This window comes from Haemorhous mexicanus, chromosome 5 (genome assembly GCF_027477595.1).
Source record: "Haemorhous mexicanus isolate bHaeMex1 chromosome 5, bHaeMex1.pri, whole genome shotgun sequence".
Lineage (NCBI taxonomy): Eukaryota > Metazoa > Chordata > Aves > Passeriformes > Fringillidae > Haemorhous > Haemorhous mexicanus.
Genome location: NC_082345.1, coordinates 62,751,869 through 62,761,284, shown reverse-complemented (window position 1 = coordinate 62,761,284; position 9,416 = coordinate 62,751,869).

The window sequence follows — 9,416 nt, the reverse complement described above, 5'->3', positions numbered from 1 at the left end:
TTTTAGATTTTTGTTGTCAGGAACAAACATGCCTTCCTGAATTTTTTTAAAAGCCCACTGCAGACAAAGATCCAGGTACAACTTGCATAAGCAGGTCTATGTTAGCTCTAAATGAGCTAGTCTGGCTACTATAGCAGCAGCCTGTTATTGGGGACCTGTGGTTACTCTGTGCTAAATTAGACTAGTAACCTAGAAAATTAGCAGGCTACGATGCTGGATAAATGCAAGTCAACTAGTCAAAATTAGCTTAAATTTGTTTGGAAAATCTGTAGTTACTCTACAAAGATGTACAAAGCTGAGAACTGTATCTGTGATCTTGGACCTTAAATTACACTCTGCCATGTTTCAATACATTACAGTCTCATTGCCAGTAGACCACTGAGTTGGAATTCAGGACCTGGAATCCCCAGCTATTTCTCAGCCTTACACTGAAATGAAATCCAGCCAAGCTTGACCTTCTCCACCACCTGGCTTCATGGGTGGAATAAGAATTGGGCATGAGGCCAGCAAGCAGCAATGCTGTGCTCTGGTATGGTCTCTGATCTGGAGGAACTAGGAGCTAGGGTTTGGTTATACTGAGCAGCACAACGCTGTGCAGTTTAGACTGGACTTGAGAAAGTTTAGACTGTTTTAGATTAATAATGTGTTGAATACTGTGTGTATAAAAACCTTTTTTCTTTTCTAAATTTAATGACTGCTTAATCATGTTTCCCTAGCAGACAGTAAAAGAGAATAAACACTTTAGATTCTTTCCCCATTTTCCTTAAAACAGTGTACCATTAATTTCCTGTTTCTTAAGAGTTATTTTGTGGAGGTTTCTAGGCTTGACCTCTGGATAATCATCCCTCGTTGTATATAGTAACATTTCACCCCATATATTTAAGCACTTAGACTTTAAACATCTCTAGTTTTACTACACTCATCTTTTAAGGAAGGTTTAATTTAATTAATGAGGTCATGGTACCTGAACTCCCAACTTCTGTTTGCAATGTTCAAAAACTTTGCAAAAAAGCTATCTACAAAGTATCATGTTTGTTGTCATGCTGCATTTATGTTCGTTTCCTAAGCAATACAACAAAGACCTCTATTAATGAAGAGCAAACAGTCAGTTAATCACAGACACAGTTTTTTAATCAAGTAGCATTTAATTAAATTGGAAAATCATCCTTTTTGGGGGCCCAAAATGTGGAACCTAAATAGAGATATATGTCAAATTGCTCTTCTTTGAATAATGCTACAGCTTGCAAGACAGTAATTTTAAAATGTCAAGAAACATTAGCACCAGAACATTTGAAATGCCAGAAATTTTTAGTTAAGTTTTTAGAGTTTTTCATGCTAAATAACTTATTCATCTCATAACTCATTTAACCTCTTTCCTAATTTCTTTTTCTGAAGTGGAAAATTATTTGTTTCTACTAAGTGCAAGCAATCCCATACTCTAAGTTAATTAAAACATCGACATGAAACATCCCTACAGCTATCTTAATTGGTTTTTTCATCCTGTTTTAATTTTTAGTGGGATTTCTATTAGTATTTTCTTAGCATATTTTCCAAGAAAACAAGATTGGTATGAAGGGTTGGTCTTCCTCTGATATATTTTTAATTAATTACCCAATTTCAAATGAAGCTGGCAGTGGGTTTATCTGCCAGTTATTAAGTCTCAAAGTTACTGTGAGGACACTAGGGATAGCCACTACTAATGTGTCTCTTGACAGCAAATGAAGGAGAACTGAGAAGGCTTCTACTCTGTTTGGCAGGATTTGAATGAGCCAACCCATTCTCCTACAGTGGTCCCAGCAACAAGCTGGAAAAAGGCAAGCAGAGGGTGTACAAATGATGTTCAAATGGCTAGAATGATGTACCAATTGCCAGAATTACAAGGTGGGGGGAAGGCATCTGAGATAGAGAAGAGAGCTTAGGGTATTGGAAGGAAGTGTAGGAAGCAAAGAAAAAGGCTGGAAGAATATTTTGATGGCATCATGGTGGGAAGTTGTAATGACCAGAGAATATAAATTTATTAAAAAACAACCTAAATTGGTTTTACTACTCATGAAACACAATAGTGGTTTCATAGTTCAGCACTGTCTTATTTTTGGTGAGAAAAACTCAGCACACCTTTATCAATATGCTGTTATTGACTATGGGGGGATTCACGCTACTTGAAAGTAATTGTAATTGTAATTTTTGTAGTTTCTTAAAAAGTTATGAAAAATTCTGAAACTAAATTCTTTTAACTTGGGTAGAGCAAGTGAACTGGTTACCTTGAGCTGCCTGGAGCTGATCTAGATACCTGGAGCTAAACCCTTCTGAAAATCTGTCTGTAGTGTGTTGTAGGACTGTTTTTTCTCAGTATCAGTTCAATGACAAATACTCTGTGCTGCTAGAGGATGTAGATGCTGTTCACACACTACATAAATGCATTTTGTAAAAATACACACTTAGGAAGGTTTTTTTAAGAGATCTCTTCTGAATGTATCTAAGGAAGTATGTGATTGAACAGCTCTGTAGAGGGATGCTTCAAAATGTGTTAAGGAGCTTTGGTGGTTTATTAGACTGTATGGTTGTCAGAGAGAAAGTACTGGAAATACAATGTATTTGTACGTGATTATTCACATGATTATTGTAATTGCCACTCTATCCTAAACTGTATTTCTGTAATGGGAAAAGTAACACCAGGAAAATGAGTGGAATTATTATTTGTAGGCCTGCAATGACTAACAGTGGCATGAAAACTTAATGGACCTATGAAAGAACACTCTGTCTGCAGAGGAGTGTGCTGTCCACAGGAAAGTCTCTGTACAGCAACTGCCCACACAGGGCTGCTGTGTGCTGTTACAGTGCAGCAGGGAGCACAGTGTTTCTGTGGAGGCTGTTTACCTAGCTTGGCTAGCATGATTTTCAAATGGGACTTTCATACTGCACTGGAAAGAGGTTTTCACACTTCCTCAGTTTGTAAAAGGCAGTTCCAGACCCTATTGTAAGGAGGTGTGTAGAGCCAGATAGCTGCTGATTAATGCCTTCTCTTCTGTGCCTGGAGAATTTTATGGATTACAGTGAATAAGAGGCTAATTTGTCTCCTGAAGCATATATTGATAGAAATGTGATTTTCTGCACTACCTAACTTGGGTTAATGGAGTGTAGTTTCAATGTATTGTCTTTCTGGCATGTTCTGACTGTATCCATAATGTCTTTGTGTGACCTGAACTTCCTATTCATTACAAATTGGTGAATAGCAGTAAGCAGTTCAACAAACAGGTATTTCTTAAGCTGTCAAACTGAAAGTCTAAATAATCTAAAGAGAAGTGCAGTCAGACCTGCCAACTGTAAACAATAAATACTTCTAAAATGTAGAATGGCTTACAAATGAAATAAAACTGAAAAGTTAGGGTGACCTGCAGCTCAGCTCTAGTTTATGAAAACATTAAGAATGTTTTCATAAGAAAACAAAAGAATGAAGGCAGCACCAGTGCCTGGTAACAAATCCCTGCTTTTCTGCTTTTTTCCCTTTCTGTTGCTTCCATGCACAGTGTAACACACTACAAGCATAAAAAAGGGAAGGGCTGCAGGGTTCCTTGAATTGTTCCAGTCAACTCTCTTCACGTTTGACTGCTAACTCCCATGCATAGAGATTAGAGGGAGACTGGAATAGACTTAAAAGTCTATTAAGAAGCTGAAGCAGCAGCAGAGCAAAAAGTAGCTGTTCATTGCTTCATGCAGAGACCTGAAAACATACAGGTAGTCTCCCTGTTTGGCCCTTCCTTTCACCTTCTCTCTGTAAGAAATTATTCTGAAATTTTTGAGTCTGCACACATTTACACCCGAATTTGAAAAGCTACTGTCAGTTTCTTAGTTAATTTTCCCTCCAGAATCTGCATTCTTCCAAACTGTTTTATCTGTTCCAGCAGGAATTTCAGAATTACTTTGGACATAATGTTATGTGCTGAACATTTCCATTTGATTTTCTGTAGCATCATTTACTGAGGCTAGACAGGAAAATGTCCAGACTTTACAAACTGGAGCACCAGACTGCAGTGACAGTCTGGCCATTTTTTTGTGTGTATGTGGTAGAAATAGATCCACCCTTGCTTCTATTTCTACTGAATAAAGCCATCAATCCCAGCTGTATCAGCATAGAATTTTTACCTGGACCCACACCCACAGGCAGCAGGCAAATACTGGTCAACAACATTAAAAAATAACAATATGTTAAGATGTTAATTTAGAAATTATTTTAAAGAGAGGGTTTTAGTCTTGGAAAAAGCAGTATGACTGGCAGTGAACCAATTGTCAGGGAACAGAAAATAAGGAGCTGAGTTTATTAGTCAAGGCTGTTTCTGTTGTCTTTCATAGCAATTCATCAAAAACATGCATGTGTAGGAAGCCCTAGATAGAAGAAAAGGTATTTTTTCAGTCTTGGAAGAGGAGACTGTCCTTTCAAGGATACAATGGTGCTTTACAAAAGAGCAGTGACTGTGAACCTTGTCCATCAATGGAAGGCTCCTTTCAGAGCAAATATCGCTCTACTCCTTTAGGTAGCTATTCTCTAACATTCACAATTGACTAAAATTATTGTTGCATAAAATGTCTGTAAATATTACTTCTTTGATATGAGTAAAAAACAGGGAAAATCCCAAATAAATTGCTTAAGCAACCATTTTCTGAATGGTGTCTGTTGAACCAGGCTCCTCCCTCACCACAAGCTAAGAAGAAGAAGAAGAAAGAAAACTCTGGACTTCATTATTGAGGGCTTTCTTGTCTGACTTACCCCAGCTCAAACTGTGACTGGCCAACGGGACTTCGGCCAAAAACACTTCACCTCTCATTCTCTTTTCCCTGCTTTTTCTATTCCACTTCAACACACAGTTTCCACAGAAACAGAGCAGCACAAATAGCACAGGTTTTGGGTGCCTTTCTGGAGAAGTAAATGTAATAAAATAGTCTGCATATAATGTCTCAGTTTGGTGTAAAGGTTTCTTACATTCAGAGGTTATCTGGATACTAAACATTATATTTAGAATTCTCTCCTTTTTAAACCTTGTGTAATAACTCCATGGATTGCCTGACAAACTGGCAGCAGAAATATGAATCTAATACTCTATTTTATCACTTGGTTTAGGGCTTTTTCAGATTTCTTTCCTCCTTACTATTCATCAGCAGCATTGACAAGTGTCTAACAGAAGGAACAGAATCCACAGAATCCAGGCAAACCACTGTACCAGCCCACTATCCAGCTTCCACTGTGCCCCACAGCCAAACTTAGTGTTATCCCTAACACTGCACTTATTTCATAGCTACAGGGTGATTTTGTACACTGAAAAATACAGTGAAGGTGGTTGCTCTCAGAACATATTCCATGTTCCCAGCTGACCAGCTAGCAGGTACCTGAGAGGATTCAGGATTTTCCTCATCCTTGCCTTCACAGGACACCTTATTTATATGCTCCTAGTATGGCTGCATTGGTCCAGTGAATGCTCAGATAAAACAAGCTGCTGTGAAACAACACACTTAATATTGCCTATTTCCTATTGGAAACCATAAATGTTTTCTGTACTGCTTCTACAGAGTAGCCTGAAGTCAGTTGTGCTCTTTTTGTCGAGCAGCCAGGAAGACCCAGGGATTACTTTTGCCAGTGCTAATCAATTTGAACAACTCCATATATGAATGATGAATGCCAGAGGTCTCCTTCATATATCCCAGAATCTTCAGACAGCAGGAAAGTGATGGGTGATAGAAAGGTGAAGGATTACTTGTATTCCGGATTTTATTGTCTACATGCAGAATGTATGTAGACAATAAAATCTGGAATACAAGTAATCTTTGTATGTGCCTCCTTAGGCACATAAAGGAGTACTACATTGTGGCTATAATCTGGAACTTAACCAAACTCAGGTACCAGGATTTTCTGTATGGATTATGAGGAATGAGATTTTAAAGTAATTTATAACTCTGAGTAAAAAATACCCCAGGTATTCCCATAATCCATTTCAGTTTCACATCTGTGAATCTTTGATATGAATGCTGTGACTTCTAAACAGTTTTTAGTGGCCAGATCCAGTTGCGCTGAGGAAAACAGGCACTTTACCAGGAGCTTAATAGGGTACAAAATTTCACAGCAATAACAGTGATCAAAGGCAGCTAAAATAATTCATGGAAAACCCAGTGTGACAGCAGGCACAGGCAAGGCAGGCAGGCATGTAAAGAGCACACTCTGCTACCCTGCAGGCCACCATTCAAACAGCATGAGCTGACAGGAGAGCTCATTTTCTCCCTCCACCTTTGTAGCCTTGGTTTTTCCTGCTGCTTGAGAAGGCAGCAGCTTTGCTGCAAGAGAGGGTCCCACCCAGCATCGCTCCCCACCCTCGCTGTTCTGCAGCCCTCATCAGCCCTGTGGGCAGCTCACACTTCAGCCTCTGTCCTGCCCCAGCTGTTCCCTCCTCCTCTGCACAAATACACAGGAAGGTCTTTCACCCCTTAAAGGCCTTCTGAGATAATTGTGAATAGGGGCAGAAATACATAATTATTCCTCCAGCGCAGATCTCTATTTCATATTGTCTTTGCTCTTGACCATCTTTGCAAAAGCTGAATGCTGCCACTCAGTTCATCTGTGGGTGATCACATCCTGTTTTGTCTACACTGCTGCAAAGCCTTGCAGCACCCCTGAGTCAATTGTCTAATGGTGAAATTAAGGTAATAAGAGAAAAGATATTTCACAGTTACCTCCCAATCCTATGCTTGAGGTTGATTTTCTATAGTCATATGCATTCTTATTTTAAAATCAGCCTGTGGAGCACATTAATTTTTTTACATATGAACAGACTTGGTCAAAAAAAAACCTCTCTCTGCCTAAAATTCTCCTCATCTGTCTAGATAAGATGCTTCTCCACCTTTCTTCTATTGCCAACTAATTGACAAATGGATTTAGAGATTAATTTCAAAACTAAGCAGCTTTTAAAAAAAAAAATAATGGGTGAAGGGAAAAGGGGAAGCATCAACTTAAAGGTGATGGCCTATTAAAGTGCTATAAACTGCTAATTTGTTTTCTTGGAAAACCATTTTTGTCATTATTTTGGAGATCTGTATGATTCATTTTGGACTGTTTTCAAAATTCCTCAAAGAACCTTCTCGTTGAAATTGCGTTGTGAATAAAATTCTGTATTTTCAAAAAAAACCCCTATTCCATACTTTTATATTTTTAAATGTTGCATGCTAATGAGTTATCACCCCCACTTTTTGCTTCCTGCAAGGCCTCAAAATAAGCATGAAAGATGCAAACAACCTACATATGAAAAACACATTAGGCTTTTAATAGTTCTTTGGTTTTAGTTCTCTGTGGTGCTATTAGTGGCAGGTAAAAATCAGGTTAGTTAAGTGCAGCTGGTGCAAAGAGGTGTAAAATTACAACTTATCTGCCTGATTATCTGTGCCCCTGGGAGGCATAAAACTGAAGAAGAGCGAGAGCAGTTATTGCTGCTCTATTTTATTAGCTTTTTCTATAGACTAGGAACATCTCAACTTTGTACCTTAAGATTTTCAACGAGCATCTTTGGAGGAGATTGACTCAAGATGCTTCTCACTTGCGTTCTCTTCCTAGCCAGATTTATGCTCCCATCTGCTGAAATGTGCTATCCTGATTTCCCCTCCTAGGGAGCCTGAGAGTGGGAAGACATTACAAACTTATTAGAGTTTGCTCATATTTTTTTTCCACAAAACAAACCTCCTTTAGGTTACATTATACAAAATTTCTAGGGGAATGTACTAATACATTGTAATAGAGATTAAAATAGTATTCTAATGATACCACCCAATGGATATATTAGATCATTTATAATAGAAGGGTTTTAATTGTTAAACCAACCAGAGGCAAAAAAATCAAGCTCAAGACATATTAATATTTTCATGTTTTACAGTATAACTCTCTATGTAAAAGGAGCACTTGACTAAGGGAAAGAGAAAGGGGTCAGGACTGCAAGCCCTTTGCCAGCTTACACTTGGAAACCATGTAAAGGATGGATCATAACAGAAGGTGACTGAGCAAGCCATCTTCAGGGATCTCTGCTGATGGTCTCTACTTGCCAGGGTGGATCAGTTTTATCTCTGAGGCAGAACTAGCATTTCCCTCTTTCCAGCCCCTGAATCATAGGAAGGGTGATCTCGTGCATTTTGTCTGTAGATTCTCGGACACAGGCAGACAATTCCTTAATGTGTCAGAGAATGCTTGTTGGTATTGAGAAAGCAGTAATAAACTTTTCTGAATATATTAGAAGACTTGGGAAACACATAGGAATGATAATATTAAGCTATTTACCTTGTGGTAGCACCTGCAGATCCTTCAAAATGCTGGTTCTTCAGTGTATGAGGTACTTCATACCACTCCAAATTCTATCTGAGCTGATGGTAGTAGATGATAGATGAACACCTAGTCAACAGGGAAAACTAAGAGAAGGGTAATTATCATACCAAGCACAGTTGTAAGATACAAGCTACTTAATTACTGACAAGGATTTTGAAGACAAGTAGGTACTTAATGTAGGAATTTGGAGGAGGAAAAATGTCACTGTTAGGTCGGATGTGATATACACACACGTGACCAGGGTCCAAGAATAAAAAGCTTTTATTCTATAAATACACTCAAAAATCATCAGTTGTTATTTCTTCTATTAACTCAACTTTGCTTACAAACCAGCTGTCAAACCCCTCCAGAGAAAAATAAGTATTTTAGGGAAGATCTCCTTCACAAGATAGAAGAAGCAAGAAGTTACATGACAGAAGAAGTTGGACCAATGCATGGTAGAAGTTTTGCTGAAGGTTTCCCCCAGCCAGGTATTTTCAGCAAGATGTTTTTGCCTGGGAGAGATGAAGAAACAACTTTTCAACATACCACAGCCATAGTCAATGGCTAAATGAGAGCAATGTTCAAATAACTCCTAGTTGGTGATGTCCTAGCGCTGGCTTCCTCCTTGATACTACAGCTGTCAGAAGTGCCATTATCTGCCTTGTCAGTCACTAACCTCCATTGCTGTTTCCAGTCCACTGTTCACCTCTCCTCAGAAGTGCACTGAACCCATTCCGGATATCCCTACTGGTATTTGGTAGGTTAATTAAGTTCCAAGTATGAAGGCTGGATAGGGGGTAAACTAAAGCTCTGTAGAAAAGACAAAGATTTTATCCCCTAGGGCTTTATAAAATAAATCTCCATGGATCCATCTCTGCTCAGACCTAAGGAAAGCTGCATCTTTGCTCCTTCCTTCTTTCCTAGATGAGGTCTTTTATAAGCTAGTCATTGACGAATTCATGCACACCTGGGATTTTTTAAATTCCGAGCGAAGTACATTGTGTTACTTTCTTATTCTACTCCAAGGGAGAAGGTAAGTATAAGAGATGAGAAAATAAGTTACCCATATACATATACCAGTTGT